The sequence below is a fragment of the Phalacrocorax carbo genome, chromosome 8 (genome assembly GCF_963921805.1).
Source record: "Phalacrocorax carbo chromosome 8, bPhaCar2.1, whole genome shotgun sequence".
Taxonomy (NCBI): domain Eukaryota; kingdom Metazoa; phylum Chordata; class Aves; order Suliformes; family Phalacrocoracidae; genus Phalacrocorax; species Phalacrocorax carbo.
The window spans coordinates 31,762,518-31,778,719 of NC_087520.1; the positions used below are offsets into that span (position 1 = coordinate 31,762,518).

At 37.3% G+C, this 16,202-nt stretch overlaps 1 long non-coding RNA gene across 1 annotated transcript in view; it reads left to right on the top strand.

Moving 5' to 3' along the window:
• The window catches only part of LOC135314585 (uncharacterized), a 161,188-nt gene that overhangs the window by 24,245 nt on the left and 120,741 nt on the right, over nt 1-16,202 (top strand). The gene's annotated exons all lie outside the window — the stretch shown is intronic.

The following is a 16,202-nucleotide window of genomic DNA, read 5'->3' on the forward strand; positions in this document are numbered from 1 at the left end:
ATGTGACAAACTACATTTTTATTACTGATGGGCTAAAAACTATATTTATTTATTATTCGATCTCTGCCACTCATTATCTTGGTGAGAATTTGATTCATATACCTATTCTATCCTCATATTGAAATATTACACTTCTGTGGCAGTGGTCATTCTTATTCCATGTGTGATGGAGGCCTGAACTGCTGGTTGGGTATGCTTACAGCAAGCAATGTAGAAAAAATAACACAAATTCTTTTAACAATAAACTTATTAATGATTCTTTCCCCTCTAGTTTCTTTTTCCTTTTCCTCACAGAATTCTAGAAGGTGAGGGTGATTTAAAAATGAGAGATTAATTCTACAGATAAATCCTTGTGCTGGACTTCATGCCATAGTAGAGTCTCTTGCTAACTGAGTCTCCAGTTATTAGTAGGACAGATTCTGTTTGCTGTGGAAAGAAAATGTAATATAAAACAGTATGGGGGCTGATATGCAACAAATAAAATCTGTTGTAAGCATCTTATGGTGAGGAAAGAAATAGTTTTTCAAGAATTTTGTCTGGTTAACAAGTTGGTCATTTTCATGTTGAGAAAATAGCACGGGGAGGAAAACCGATACAGGGGAAAAAAGAAAAATCTGTTCAGCTGAATAGCAGAATGAGACAGATGTAGAGGTAAAGAAACAGAACAGAAATTGGAGAAATTATGAGGTCAGAGGCAGGGAATCCCTTGTAAGTGTCCAGCAGTCTTGGTTTTGTGTATTCTCTCCCTTAAATGCTTTACAAATTCATCTGACTCTGGTGACTATGTCCCCACTGCTCTTGGTTTTCAGTGGAAAAACAATAAGGCTATTGAAGTCTTAAATTTCACTTTGTTAATTATGAAAGGAGTTAGAAGAAGGAAATTATTTTCTTGTGATTTCTGGAGGACACATTTATTAGAGATACATTTGATTTCACAGCATATGCCTATTATAACTGGCACACCAGTAATGGATATATTTAGTTCTTTCTAACCTTGAGTATTTAACTTATTTTCCACTCCAATGACGCCTCTGCTCTTAGTCACCTCTGTAGTTCCAAGGAACTGAAAGGGAAGATCATTGGCAGCATATTGGGTGTAAAAAAAATGTAACAGCAACAGTGAACGCTCTAGTCTTGTGGATGTGGAGTCTTACTCTATTTGATGTTTCTTCCTGGTGTCAAACACTGGCTTTTTTACTAAGACACAATAACTCTCCTCCGTGGATCCCTCTGGAGATTTCCGCCATGTTTCTCTTCTGTTTGGATTTCATTGTCAGAAGCTCTGATTGGGGCTGGTGAGTCTCGGTTAACTCAGTTGAATCTCACTGAACAGATCTTTTGGTATCTTGCACAATGGGAAAACCCCCAAACCTCTGTTTGTTACTCACACCACTTTTACCCGTCAGATGTGAAAAATTTGAAAATTCTGAGCATGTCCAGGTCAGAGTAGATTTTCAAGCTCTTCACACTTTACTGATCTCTTGATTTTAGCAAACAGCAGCTCCTATTGCTAAAACTAGATTACATTTTTATACTCTTTGTAAGAGTGAAAAAAGGATTTAATTTTTTTCTGTGGAAAACAGTCCTCTCTTCTCCTTCATATTTCACAAACAGAAGTAAATTATTAATTTCCTAACTGGCAGAAATTTCTGTTGTCCTTCATTGGAGCATCTAAATGTTGACTCTATGGCTGTGTCCTGGTTTCAGCTGGGATAGAGTTAAATTTCTTTGTAGTAGCTAGTATGAGACTATGTTTTGGTTTTTTGCTGGGAACAGTGGTGATAATGTGGAGATGTTTTAGTTGTTGCTAAGTAGCACTTACACTGGTCAAGGACTTTTTCAGCTCCCCATGCTCTGCCGGGTGCACAAGAAACTGGGAGGGGACACAGCCAGGACAGCTGACCCAAACTGACCAATGGGATATTCCATACCATATGACGTCATGGTCAGTATATAAGCTGGGGGAAGAAGAAGGAAGGGGGGACGTTTGGAGTGATGGCATTTGTCTTCCCAAGTAACCGTTACGCGTGATGGAGCCCTGCTTTCCTGGCGATGGCTGAACATCTGCCTGCCGATGGGAAGTAGTGAATGAATTCCTTGTTTTGCTTTGCTTCTGCGCGCAGCTTTTCCTTTACCTATTAAACTGTCTTTATCTCAACCCATGAGGTGCCTCACTTTTACTCTTCTGATTCTCTCCCCCGTCCCACCGGGGGGCAGTGAGCGAGTGGCTGCGTGGTGCTTGGTTGCTAACTGGGGCTAAACTACGACAGTCACATAAAATTCAAGTGGGATTTTGGGGAATAGGAAAGAATATGCATCTGCAGCCTTCTTTATGACATCATGATGGAAGGGTGATTTCATATTTTTGATATGTTTTACTCTTGTAAGCATTTTTCGCAGGGCTGTTTCTATTGAATTGCATACCATGTGGTTCTTAGTAAAGATAAACAGAAAGGTAAAACCGAACTCATCGCTGTAACAACTGTGCAATATCTGTAATAAATCATGGCTTTATACAAATGTGGTGAAAATCCTTTTGACATTTACTTGTAGAAAAAGTTCCTTTGTTCTTTGTTTTGCAATAAAAACCGTAAAAGACATTTTGTGAGCTAACAGCATAAATCACACTATCTTTAAGAAAGCACATCACTATATGTCCTCTGTTAACATCTTGCATTGGGAGATTCAGTAATGGTATGAAGTCTTTTCTTGGTAGAAGAGAGCCCCTCCTCCTCACCTTCTCCTGTACTTTTTTACCAAAAGTGACTCAACAGAACAGAAGCAAGTCTTTCTGCATTTGTGTGCTGTGTTTATTCACATTGTTGACCATTTGCTCTTAGAATTTAGATTTTTTTATTGTGTATAGAGTCAGCACAATTGCTTTTTCCCTTTCTGTGGCCAGCACGTGTTCATCAAATCAGGACTGTCTTGATTACCTCCAGTTAGATGACAACCCCAATTTACAGCTTAGTATGTAACTGAGAAAGGTGATGTTTCTTCTCTGTTCCAGTAAAATGATTGCATGTGGTAATAATGCTATTATTTCTGTCATTAAATATATTGTACTGATTAAAAAGCTATACCATAGCGCAGTTTTTATTAATTACTACAGTATTTTTGCAAGATAGTAGAGGTTTTCAAGTAGGTGTTTTGATCTAAGAAAATCAGAGACACAAAGAACTCACTGGAGGAGGTGATAGAAAGGAGTTGCCTGACCTAGTGCACCTTCTCTGCGTCCTCATTTAGATGCACCAAAGATGTCCAGCTAGCCTGAGACTCTTACAGTCTTCTCAAGTGAGCTAGATTTGGGTGGGTGTAGTGCTGTCCATGCCTGTATTTATTCTTCAATGTCCCTTAACTCCCTTAAGCCTGAGTCTTAACTTGAATAAAATAATGTTCATGTCAAAAGAGAGAGTTTCTGCAATAAGCAGCTACTTGAAGTAGCGTGGGTGGGGGAAGGGGGAAAAAGGGTAAGTGGTCTCAGAACAGATCTGTATGAGTTCAGGAGTTCAGGAAAAATGCTGTATGATGTGATTGTCTGTGGTAGGGAACTAAAATTAGTGACTTGATCCTTTCCTTTTCAATGTTAAATTGAATATTCTCAACTAAGCATAAGAAACTACAGCGTCAAGAAGATCTGGAAGTATTAGAGTAGTAGATGGGCTCAGCTGTGCAGAAAGCTACCTAGAAATTTGTTGCTGAGACTTCCTTTCATGCAGGACATCTGTTGTGTGCTCCTAAGTAGTCTGTATTTTGAATAATTCCTCCAAACATACTGGGATTGCTTTAATAGTATATCTTGATTCCTCCGGGTGAAGTTCGTGTGGTGATTAAATTCTTGGTCCTTTGTGTGGATATTTGTTGAAGAATGTGTTTTTATGTGTATAGTATAATGTTGATCTGTGTATTAGTCAATAGTGTTGCCCAAAGGGATTGATAGTTTTCATGAAGATAGAACCAGACCCTCAGAGGAGCACAGTGAAGGATGTGAGACAACAGACACATGATGCAACCGGGGAAATTCTGACTGAATAGAAGGAAAAACATGTTCACACAGACACTAGATAAGCACTGGAAAAGGATTATTGTACTCCAAGAATTGTGCTTTGTAGTCCAGGTACCTCCATAACTTCCTTTCAGCTTTGTCAGAATGATTTCCATGGGGGCAATACAAGCACGTAAATAGTTGGCTATTTGGGCCCAAAGGGTGTATCATGGGCTTTACACAACAGCATTCATGCAACCTATGAAATGACTTTCATTCACATTCTTTACTGTTGTAGCTCACAGCTGGAACGGTTCAGTGATATTCATCTGAATAGATGGCTCACTCCTAAGAGCTTTACTGTCTAAAATAGGGCCCTATTTCCCCACTAGTGTATCCATGCCATTGGTGAAAGTAAGTTAACTGACAGCCTTCTAATTGATATAGATGAAATTCAGAATTGAAGAATGTGAAGTAATTTATGGGAAAAACAATTCTAAATTTTCAAACTCAATAACAAGCTTTAGACAAGCTATTACCATTCAGAAAAGAGGTCTTTTAGCTTATAATACAAGTCTTTTTCTTTTTAATGTGGCTGGTCAGTGCTAAGTAGTGGCATGAAACCAAATATAACATTAGGAATTATTTGGAAAGGAGTAGAGAACAAAACAGAGAATGTTTTTGTGATGTTAGAAATCCATGTTGAGCATTCTTTTTGAATTCCGTATATGCTTCTTGTCCTCGTTTGAAAAATATTTAATTGAATTAGCACATATAGAGGAAAACAACAAGAATGTGCAGGGGAATAGAATAGCTTGCATATAAGAAATATATGTAAAGATATAAATTAAATAGATTTAAATAATATAAATAAATTTCTTGTATGTCTTCCATATAAGAAACGGTTAAAGGGACTAGAACTGTTCATTTTGGAAAAGAAATGGCATAGAAGGATATGAAAAAAGTCAGTGATATCATGAGTAATATAGGGAAGGTGGAAAGGAATGATTGTTCCTTGTCTCTTGTAATACGACAACCGGAGGCATCAAAATGAAATTATCAGGAACATGTTCAAAACAAATAAAAGGAGTACTTCTTCACACAGCATGTAACTAAGTTCTAGAACTAACTGCAGCAGCATATTCTGGCTCCATGAAGGACAGTTAAACAAAAAGTTTCTGGCTCAGCCTGGAAGCTTTTGAAGTATGAATTGTTGGACAATGGCAAGAGGCAAGAGTCTGTAGAAGACAGATGGTACGGAGTAGAAGGGATGAAGGAAGGTCATAGGATCATCATATATTAGGATGTGGCAGAATAACTGAAAATACAACTGTGGATGTTCTTTGATATTAAGCTAGACTGACCAACCAGAATCTCTGGCTGACTCACTTCTGTACAATTTATTTTCCCAGATGATGAGAAGTGCTGAAAAATGAAGAAGAAAGTATTGTCTAATGATGGTCTCTTTACATGCTATTTAGGTTATGCGTAGTCCAGAACAGCTCAGGGAAAGGCATAGCTCCAGTTGGTCTCCATTTTAGTTTATTCCCCCCAAATGCAGTAATGCATGTTTTGGGATTTTGCATATGCTGCAATAAATAGAATGTCTAAATAATTCAATGTGATTTTTCCTTAAAAAGTGCCAGTGTAGCAATCTAGCAAGCACTGGCTGTGAGTGTTATTTAATTTTACAATATTTGCTTATAATTTAAAACATCAATATATTTTCCTGTGGTTTCACAATTACCCATTTCAGTGCATTCTATCTTTCTGGCTTAATTTTTTTGGGGGGGGAGGGGGGCGGGGGGTGATGAGAGAGTATTGCAGTTGAATCTTTTATTAGTTATTTTCAAGAATTACTTTAGTGCATTTGTTACATTGTGCATACAAAAAAATTGCTATAGAAGCAGTAATAATAATCATAATTACTATTTTTTAAGTGTACCCTGTAATAATATCAGCATTCAATCTAAATACAAGTATGTGTCTTGGCCTAAGACAAGGTAAAGCAACAGGCAATGCATGTGTGGGCAGAGGGTTTAATTTTCTTGCATTGTGAAGGATGTCTCAGTTTGTGCATCTGTTTCAGTGTGTGGGTTCTCATCAGGAAGTCTCAGATATCTGCAGTTACTGTATGCTTTGGTTCACACCATGGAGGTAGCAGTTTTAGAGCACATGGACTGGATTCCTTTTTGGACTGAGGATGGTAAAACTAGATGTGCCTCAAGAGGGGATGAGTGTCCTATAAATGGGGGAACCAGCAACGAATGGGACCAGAATAGAGATAGTCCAAAATAAAACAAATGAATGCAGACTGCGTGTATTTAGGTTCAGTCTACAGATCTGCTCTTACTGGTCCTTACTGTCTTTCTGTAAAACAGAAGCAGAAAAGAAAGAGGGAAGATAAAAGCACAACTTGAAAAATTATTGGGCTTGTAGCTCAAAAAAAAATTGAAAACACTTTTGTGAGAATTGCTGATCTGAGAGAAATTTGGAATTTCTGGGGAAACGCAACATCTCTTCATTTGATCCCCCCGAACCTCCCTTTTGGGAAAATGGTGTTTTGATTCTTCCAGTAAATAAGCAGCTCTTTATTGAACAAACATCTGACAGAACACCAAAATAATTGTGTTCCTGGTAACAATTAAATTAAAATAGTGCTTTCTGTCTTAGAACATATTGACACAGACATGTTTGGAGTTGTATTGAATAATTTATTAAGTAATTTCATAAATAAATCCTAAAACTTAACTATGGCAAATCTTTATTTTTATTTCAAGTATAGATGAAGGTAGCTGGACTGATCTTTTGATATTTCTATTTATAAGGCTACTGCTCAGCTGTGATTATGTAGTATTGCATCTTATATAAGTGATTATGGAGTGTGTGATTGTTTAATTTCTTCACAAGTGGTGTTAAAAACTTCTTTGGGAAGATTATACTAAAATCTCTGCTTCAGTTTAGCTGTGGAAATTAGAGCGCAAAACACCCAGTACCACGGTGTTTAAAGAAATAAAAAGTAACAAAAATAGAAAAAGATTGAACTGACAAGGTAAAGACTATGTTTCACTATCTTAAAAATACCATAAGCGCTGTGATTTCAATTTTAGCTTTTTCATATAAAAACGGACTTTTGGGGGAGAATCTTTGCAAGGGATTAGTTTGTGTACATTAATGTAACATCAGATTATTTGTTCATAAGAAAAGTGTTGCCCATTTTAATGTCATTGTCCAAAATGCCATTGGCTGTATTAACTGCTTAAGTATTTAGCTGAAATAACACTTCTGATGAAAGCTAAGGGTTACTTATATAATCTTACTTGAGGACAATCTTGCAGGTAGCTGTACTGCTGAATAGATGAAATCCAAGAGCTGCTGATATTAATGAAAGGAAAGATGGGTAGTTGCTGTTGTTTTAATACATGCAAGGTTTTTTGGGTTTAGACTTATTATATAATTTTTCCCAGGGCAGTAGTCAATAATGTATCTTCAAAAGAAAGGTATTTAAGCCCTGTAAATGAATCAGTTTGGATTTCAGAACATTATCTGCTACCTCATTCAGTTTTGTATTCTGATTACTTTGTTGCATTGTGGTTGTCCTCAGTACTGATTTTTTTGAAATTATTTCCTCACTATTTATTATTATTTTATAACCTCAGATAAAAAAATCTGCATAAAGTGCCAGGATCCATTTTTGGAATAGCAACACACTATGAAGTTGTGTTAAGATTCAATTCAACAGGAGGAAGATTACAGTGTCTAGTAAGCTAACAGCTTTGAAAGGAGAGGATTTTTTGCTGAGTTGCTATTCTGAAAGAAGCATTCCCAAGACTTTGCTGGCTTTTATATACCTTTTTTTTCTGAGTAAATTGTTTACATATTTTTAGGGTAGTAATAGAGCATTTTAAAATAAAATAGAAAATGAATTAGAAACGTTTTGAAATGGAGAGCGTTTGATGTGTTTGATAACCTAATGGGAAAAAAAAGCATCTTGTGTAATAAGTTACGTCTTCCCTTAAAAATTGTTACTGGCTTTGCTAGTGAATCAGTGCAGGGGGAAATCATCGGAGGGGATCAGGATAAGCTTTCCTTGTAATGACACCTTTCAGCATGCCAGACAGCATACCTGGTTCAGTCTAAATGGTGTGTGGACCTTCAAAACAGTGTGTTCTTTCTGTACGTTTCCTTCCTTACTCTGCTTCCAGAAGGGTGCACTGTTTGTTACTACATGTGCAGGTCCTTTGAGAAAGCAACGATCTAGCCCAAAAGTGTGTGGCTTATCTATGCTGAAACAAAAGCAGGATTGTGCTAGTTTAAGAATTATGGTATAGACATTAGAAAGACACAAGTGTCACTGATATTAATTCTGGTTACAGTTTTTACAGTTTCTGCTCGTGCTTAATAACATCACACATCTTGTTAGCGTCAGGCTTTCTAATCTTATATTTTTGGTGCACTGAAAGTTACAGAAAAAACTGAGCAGTATCAAGCAGGACAGAAACAGCAGCAACTCAAATAAAGGATGAAGGGATTAGTCAGTGTCTGACTAGTCCATGCTTGTAGAGAGAGTAATCAACCCAAATGTCAACATTTATTAATGCTGTTCACATCAAAGACTGTCAGATGAGCACTACATGAAAGTCCCTGGCTTTAAAAAAGAAGTATTGATTGAAATAAACTGTAGTTGAGTTTTAGCATCCTAGCTCAATACATCTATAGCTTTATATTCTGTAACAAAGCCACTAAAGCCTGGCAAACTCAGTGAAGTACTTACAGAAATGTCAACTCGTGCTCTTCACTTAGTCTGTCTGATTCCTTCTATTTAGTGTTAGACTTAAGGCAATAATAACTGCAAATGGAAAAGCTACTAAAATCCCAAGCTCACAATCATGAACATGACCAAGTTACTTCACATGCTGCTCTGCATTTATGTGTGCCAACAGTGCATGTATTATCATGTATAAGTTTTAGCAAAACTATATGATATGGTAAAAATATGAACTTTTTATAAAACAGTGTGATATAGAAAGCAAATTATTAAACATTGGAGAAAGCTTAAATGTGTAGTTTTAAAAAAAACAGATAAAAGTTGTTTTAAAATAAAATAGTGGATTGTGGGTTGATTACGTGACTGCATCTTTGGCAGGGCTTTCATGATCAAGTTATATGGTTGACTGAGAGAGACCAGTACCTTAGGAAACATATATTTGTATGTGAGAGCATAGAAGTTCCATAAAAGCTGAAGGCTTTTAGACCTGTGGCTGGAACACTTAAATTACTTACATTGCATCAGCCAGTACATTGCTTAGCCTTTCCTCTTTTCTTTCTCTATCATTTCTGGTTTACCTCTTCTGGTCAGGCTGTCTTAACATGTCTGCTTTGGCAGCTAGAAGGGGCCCTTGATCTTTACAAGAGACTCAAATGTAGTGAAGATAATATTACGATTGGATGGAGGGGTAACTGCTTGAAGAATGTTATTGCCAGTATTAAAAGATTACCAAGTTTGATTCTTGCTCATTTTCTTCATGCCAAGTTAAAGGCATAAAACTGTCTAATAAGTTTTTCTCTTGTTCTATTACTGTAAAAACTTATCATCTCACATCTTTTCTGTGTGATTAAGAAAAGCAGTTCTCTCCAATATATAGATGCAACAGTGGATTTGTTACTTGCCAGCGATAAAGGTCTGTGTGGGAGAACAAGAACTTGGATTTATGTATCTGGCATTTGTCGTTCCTCTTTGCAGTAGGTTGGTTAAGGTTCCTTAATTTCGCTGACGCTTGCACAAAGTAGAATACCTTGGGCAACCTTTGAGAGAGAATTGTCAGCAGCCATTCTTAACGTGCTTCACAAAGCCAAGCCAGCTACTTCAAAGCAGTGGCAGGATGGCACAGGAGAAACGGGTTGCATAGCTAGTCCTTGAGTGAACCAAAGCATCTGCCTTTCTCTTTTGCAGCTGGGAAGTATTGTAAAGCAAGTTACTCAAGGATGTAATTTAACATGTAGTGGAGGTCCTCAGGGCTACTTTTTCTTAGCCTCCTAGTGGGTGCATTTGGGGATTGTCTGCTCTCCTGTGTTCAGTATCCCATAGAAGAATCTCACAATACAAGATCGATTTACTGGCTAAAATTGAAAATCTCCTGTTGTTATTTACAGGCTATTTTCCATTTAACTTTTCATTCTTTGTAATGAAGTGTTAAGGCTTGTGGTTTAATTAATCTCCAGCTGCTTAGCTATTTGCATATTTCCATAGCAGAAAGGCATCTGTGTATGTTTTATTATGACCAGAAACATCTGAAGCACCAGCTTTATACCTTGCAGTTGAAAAGATGGAAGGAAAAGCTCAGAAGAGTTGCCATTAAAACATTGCTGAATTTTATTGCCACCATTTCCCAATAAGTATTTATTAGAACTAAGTGACTGTTGTTTAGTTTTGATTTGCTTGGGACATTTAAGGCAAATTAGGTAGTTACCTAATTTACATAATTATGTGTTGCATATTGTTTTAAATATCTCTTTTAAGGCATTGAGTAGACTTAGTGCTGGTGAATTTTCCCTCAAAAGGTTCCTTTGGACAGAAGAAACAGAGGTGGGAGATTGGTGGCTGATGACACCAAGCTGGGAGGAGTGGCTGATACGCCGGAAGGCTGTGCTGCCATCCAATGAGACCTGGACAGGCTGGAGAGCTGGGCCGAGGGGAACCTGATGAAATTCAACAAGAGAAAGTGCAAGGCCCTGCACCTGAGGAGGAACAACCCCATGCACCAGTACAGGTTGGGGGCTGACCTACTGGAAAGCAGCTCCGCTGAGAAGGACGTGGGAGTGCTGGTGGACAGCAAGTTTACCATGAGCCGGCACTGTGCCCTTGTGGCCAAGAAGGCCAATAGTATCCTGGGGTGCATTAAAAGGAGTGTGGCAATGGAGAGATGTTATTCTCCCCCTCTGCTCTGCTCTATTGAGGCTTCATTTGGAGTACTGTGTCCAGTTTTGGTTCCCCCAGTTTAAGAAGGATGCAGAACTGCTCGAGCAAGTCAGCAGAGAGCTACAAAGATGATCAGTGGCCTGGAACATCTCCCTTATGAGGGAAGGCTGAGAGTGTTGGGTTTGTTCAGGCTGGAGAGGAGAAGAGTGAGGGGGGATTCATAAATGCCTATAAATATCTAAAGGGTGGGTGTCAGGATGATGGGACTAGACTCTTTTCAGTAGTGCCCAAAGACAGGACAAGGGGCAATGGGCACAAGTTGGAACATGGGAAGCTCCAGCTAAACATGAGAAAAAACTTCTTTACTCTGAGGGTGACAGAGCAGTGGAACAGGCTGTGCAGGGAGGTTGTGGAGTCTCCCTCCTTGGAGACATTCAAAACCTGCTCTAGGTGTCCCTGCTCAAGTGGGGTTGGATGAGATGATCTCCAGAGCTCCCTTCCAATCCCTACCACTCTGTGATTCTGTGAGATGCAGTGTCATTGTCCCTCCCAGCAGCGTTGATGGGGCAATGACTTGGTGGGCCAGAGCAAGCGGATTGAATTTAAAAGAAGATGGCAGGTTGTATGTCGGACATGGTTTCTGGAGTGGAGAATGCTGCAGAATTGGCTTTTGTCCTTTCTGCTAGTGTCTCCAATGTAAATTTGGTTTTGTATTTTCCCATGCTTCATGATATCAGGTTAGCCTTTAACCATAATTTCCTTGCTCACAAAGTCCTTTCTTTACTTTTCTTCTGTTTAATAGCTCTTGTCTTTCTTTCATCTCCAAACAATTCCTTTTAGAGTTATTTTTTTGAGCTGCAATTAAAGTATAGTCTTATATGAAGTTGCCTTCAGAAGGAACATTTTAACTCATCACGAAAAGGAATTGCAGGGAAATCTGCCCCCTCAAAATTGCAGTAGGAGTTTGCTATGTCATGGTTTGTGAAGAGTTTTGTTATTTGTTGTCTTTGAGAATATGGAGTTCTTGGAGCCACTGATATGAATCTATGAGTATATATTGATCTATCTGTATCTCTGCCTATCTGTACCTCCCCCTATGGCTGTTAGTCTAGGGCCTGTATCACTTTATAAAAACAATAGTATTCTTCTGTGAAGATAGTTCTTTTGACAAGCAGCTAAAGGTTATGTAAAATCAGAATTTTCTGTGAAAATCTGGCTGAAATTGTTTTGAACTGTCGCTTTAGGATTTCATGGTAACTGATGCATCAGATATAGTAAATAAGCAGAAATTTTTGATTAAGATAACTAGTACTTGTTCTTGTGAGAATCAAAAAGAAGGAAACTGTAGCTAAACTTTTGAAACATATTATTTCAAGAAGTATTAATATAGCAAGCAGATATTATAGGTCTTTGTCTCACTAGCTTTACTTCAGTTCTGTCTGATAGTTCTTTACCTTGTTATTTCACAAACAATTGCTTTTTAGAGTAGTTATGTTACAAATAAATAGTGTTAAAGCACTTATGTAGCAATGATGATTCTTACAGTGACCTTTTCAGAGCAGGGCTGATTAGTAGAGATACCTGTAGTTTAGATAAGAATTTTAGGAATGGACAACAAAAATTTGTGAAACTATGATCATGAATCAGAAGCATGTGATATTAGTTCAGTAGGTAAGTCATGGCTATTTAGGGCAGTCTTATAGGGGATGCCTCAAGGCTAAACTCTTAAGTTTGATTTAACAAAGTTGTGATTTAATGTTTTAACATAGAAATGTGGTAGAGATTAGAACCAAATTTCTGTTTGCCTGGAACTGCCTTCAGGGGAATGAGTGAACCCGGGACAGTTGTGGGAGCATTTATCAGTATGTTGGTTTCCAGATCAGGATTCTTACGGCTTTGTTTGTCTTTTCCTTTTTTACATAAAAGCTACACTAGGAAATGAAGCAATGATGAGGATATCATGGCTGCATGCATAAAACCGTATAGCAAACAGGAGGTAGCCACATAATGAAGCCATTACCCACTGAATTTTTCTCTATCAGGTTTTTTTGTTTGTTTGGCGTTTTGGTTTTTTTGGTGTGGGTTTTTTTGGTGGGTTTTTTTTCCACTCTTTGAGGAACCATAGCAACCAGGATAACTTTGTAATTTGGCAAACTGAACAATCTATGTGCTACATAGCTGGGAAAATTCTTAGGTAATAAGCCTTTACAAACTGGCAAATAAAGTGTAAAATATTCAGATTCTGAATTCTGATGTGTTCCTCATAATTATAGCTCAGATGGTTCTCTCTAAAACAGCTGCACTTCAGGCAAGATCTGGAGGCATCAGATATGTAATACGAAACTGACACCTAGAAAATCTGAGACCAGATTCTCATTACCTTATTTAGTAGTATGAAAATTTTGCTTGTGAAGGGCTAAATATTTTTCTAATCTTATCTAAGTTATGTCATCCATTAATTAGTGATTGATTTACAGTTGTATATTTTCACAATGGAGCTATAAAAATTTGTAATCTAACGTACTGACCAGGCTGTGGTCTATTCAGGTGTCTTGCAGTTTTATAATCATGCTCATGGATCCTGTCAATGTTTAATGTATTGCATCCCTCTGAGGAGATGTTACTGTGTAATTTTTAGTAATTTCTGGTTACAAGTCTCTATTTTATTTTACTGTATTTTTGAAAGCAAGAAAGAAGTTAGCGTGCTGCTATATGCATTTAAAATCTCTTGCTAGCTGTGGATTTTGAGTATTTCATGGGGTGGGAGAGAATATTTGGGAACATACTTTTCCAGAAATAGGTCAAAAGCTATGTCATCTGTATTTCAAATCTTTGATTTCTTTGTGAGTGAGAGTACAAGAAAGAGAAAGATTGTGTCCTGTTGCCTCAGACAGAGGAAGTTGGTGCTAGGTTCTCACCAATGTATTTATGCAAGTAAAATTTATACTGCAACAAGAAATGAAGTATTTGGAATTTGTGGTACAAAATTCTAGGTGGCTGTGTGTGTTTATATCTGTATTTAAAAAGAGCTATGCTTGCTGTGTCCTTTCGTAATGGTTATATTGGGGTTGGGTTGCAGCTTTATATTCTGCCCAGAGAAGCAGAAATGAAGTAGGCTGTGTATTTAATTCCACTCCATCTTACTGGTTTTCTCCCAGAATAGTTTGTGGAATAGAAATTTAATAAAAACAACTATGTTTTGTGACAGTATATGCATTTAAAAAGTCAGAGAAAAAGGTTGTTAAAATGGATATTCTTAACCACAAAAGACAGTGCATATGTTCTGCTGCAAATGCCGCCTTCTGTTCTGAATGATTAAGCAAAAAAGCTTGTTAATGTCTTTCTTATTACAAACTTTACATGAGAAAAAGATTCTTAAAGCAAAAATGCAAAACATTCAGATTAGTTCCAAATTCATCTTTAATATGTATGATATGTGGCTTAGAAGCGACTTGAATTTTTTTCCCTGGAAATGTCCAAATAATCAATATCATTGCTGTATCTTTTAATATATATTCAGAACAATCAAGTCTTTCGGGTCTGATTTTTTTTATATGTCACTGATAGCTAATACTTACTGTGGCATATTATCATTACTTCTGTCTCTCACTGTTGCTGTACTGAAGCAGAACAGTGTTGGGGGACAGTGAGTGTGTTGGGGGACACCTAGGTCCATCTCCATGGTCAAATGGTTCATTTTCCAGGATAAAAATATTTTATTTAGCATCTAAGTGTAAATAAGATTTGGAACAAAAATTTATTAATTATCTTCAGTCTGGGTTACACCATATTTAAAATGGACATAATAAAAGAATTTAAGTAGTGTGCTTTTCAGGGTTTTGTTCTGCCAAGAAGTCAGGGAAAAGTGATAGCTAGAGCAATGAAAGGTGAGTGAATTCTTTTTGAAGAGCGTGCAGTAAATTTGAAAACTGTTAAATTACTATTAATATAATCTTCACTGTGCAATCTTGAATATATCTGTACCACTCACTCCTGACATTTTGTAATCCTAGAACTACATTATAGAATATCCAAATCATACATAACTGAATTGAAAGCTCACATACTTCTGTATAACAGAACCACGTCCAACTGGACACCCTACTGTTCGGCAGTCAGAGTTAGACAGGAGATTGTACTCCTGATCCTGGGACAGCAAATCTAATGTACAAGTGAGACATTCTAATCCAGTAATGCCTTCAATAGTTGCTATATGCACTAAATGTGCTAGTGCAGTGACTCTGGAAAAACTGATATAATATTTTAGAGATGAACTGAACTATCAGAAAGCAATTTGGATTGTAGTGGCAAAGAATATTAATGCAATTGCAAATAAAAGCCAAAGTGCGCACTGTATGAACAGGTATGCAATTTTAGTACATATGGATGAATGTGTAATGTGAGAGCTGCGTACTGGCTGTAAGTATAAGGGCATTACTGTGTTCATGCATTATCTTGTTCTCTTCATCTTAACTTTTCTGCTAAGGATGTAGGTCTGCTTTATCTCTCCTGATAGGAATTCTAGCTTGAGCAAGAAAAGCAGAATCTTATTTTGAAACAGATCCTCTCCTGGTTTCCATTTGCATATGTTGCTTTGCTTCAGTGAAGCTCTGTCAATTCATGCTAGTTAAGGGTGGAAGAACTTTGGGAGATGTTAAGAAAAAACACTGTATTAAAACCATAATTCCTGTGGCTCTGAGGGCCCAACATACAACTGCAGGGCATCGGGTCCCTATCTGATGCTAACTGTACCAGATAGTATAGAGTTTTAAGCCACCTTTGCACAGAGCTTTCCAGAACTTTATATTGTCTATTTTGATGATTCAGAGATTATAGTAACATCCTTCACTATTAACACTGTGGTACTTCTGATGCATTTTTTAAGAGCAAAATTAATAACTTTAAAGAGGTTTTTTTATCTCCTGCCAGTACTCCACATGTCTGCAAACGGAAGATTGTTCCCAAATAGTAATGTATTTTCTAGTTATTTTTCCAGTGTAGTTCTTTTTATTTCATGGTTTTGAGCACGTACTTTCAAATCTATTAATACGGCTGAATGGGGGGAGTAATTTCAGCTGTGTTTAAGATTCATGCTCTGATGGGTGGTGATAATGATATTGGGGGTGTAGAGAAAATGTTGACTTTTCCTTGTGATTACAGTTTCTGAATAAAGCTCAGATGACTCCATTTATATTAAATTAATCACAGGAAAGCAATTACTGTCTGACCTGTTGGTAATAGTGTTGCTATAAGGTCCTCACTATGGAGCTCAGTGATTTAAAAAATTATAAAGCAAAC